This window comes from Microtus ochrogaster, chromosome 18, assembly GCF_000317375.1.
Source record: "Microtus ochrogaster isolate Prairie Vole_2 chromosome 18, MicOch1.0, whole genome shotgun sequence".
Taxonomy (NCBI): Eukaryota; Metazoa; Chordata; class Mammalia; order Rodentia; family Cricetidae; genus Microtus; species Microtus ochrogaster.
In genome coordinates, this window is record NC_022020.1 from 39,955,658 (window position 1) to 39,956,574 (window position 917).

Sequence of the window (917 nt, forward strand, 5' to 3'; positions counted from 1 at the left end):
TCCCAAGTGCTGGGATTAAAGGCGTGCGCCACCACCGCCCGGCTAAATGTTTTCCTTTCTAAGAGTTGCTGTGGTCATGGTGTCTCTTCACAACTGTAAAGCCCTAGACAGTTGTGTCTCCAGCCTCTTCCCCCACTGCTTCTTGCACAAGGATATTCTTTATAGAGCTCAACTATTTCTCAATGGGTATTCGGGCTGCTGTTCAGACACACCCCATGTTCTGTTTGTAAAGTGCTGTAGAGTGGTTTGGGAACAGATGGAGAGATGTCAAGTCAGGAAAGTAACAGGAAGCTAATGGGAGAGCAGGAAGTGGGTAGGAGTAATAGGGTTGTAGAAGAGGTGTGTCTTAGTTCCCTTTCTTTTGCCATAAGGCACCATGACCAAGGCAACTCGGAGAAAAGGGGTTTCTTGGAGTTAACGGTTTCAGAAGATGAGTCTATAATCATCACAGCAGGGACCATGGCCGCAGACAAGTAGGCTTGGTGGTGAAGCAGTAACTGAGCTTCTGAAACCTAAAAGCTCACCCCCATTGACATATTGGCTCTAACAATGCCACACCTCCTAATTCTTTTCACATGGTTTCATCACCTAAGTGACCAAACATTCAAATCTATGAACTCTAGGTGGCCGTTCTCATTCCAACTACCCACAAGGTACAACCTCAAGCCAGCATGGTGGTTGCAAGCATGTAATCCCAGCACTTGGAAGATAGAGGTGGCACAGACAGAGTCACAACCCTACGCTGTCACCTGTCACCTGAGCAGTTCTTTGAAATTTTAGGAAGACCTCGATTCAAGTAAAGTTAAGTCTTTGCCTTGCCACAGAAAATAATTTTAGAATGAACCAGTTTGAAGCAGAATTGGAGTTTATTAAAGGAATATGTGTGTGTGTATACAGGATCTTTTTTTTTTTTTTTT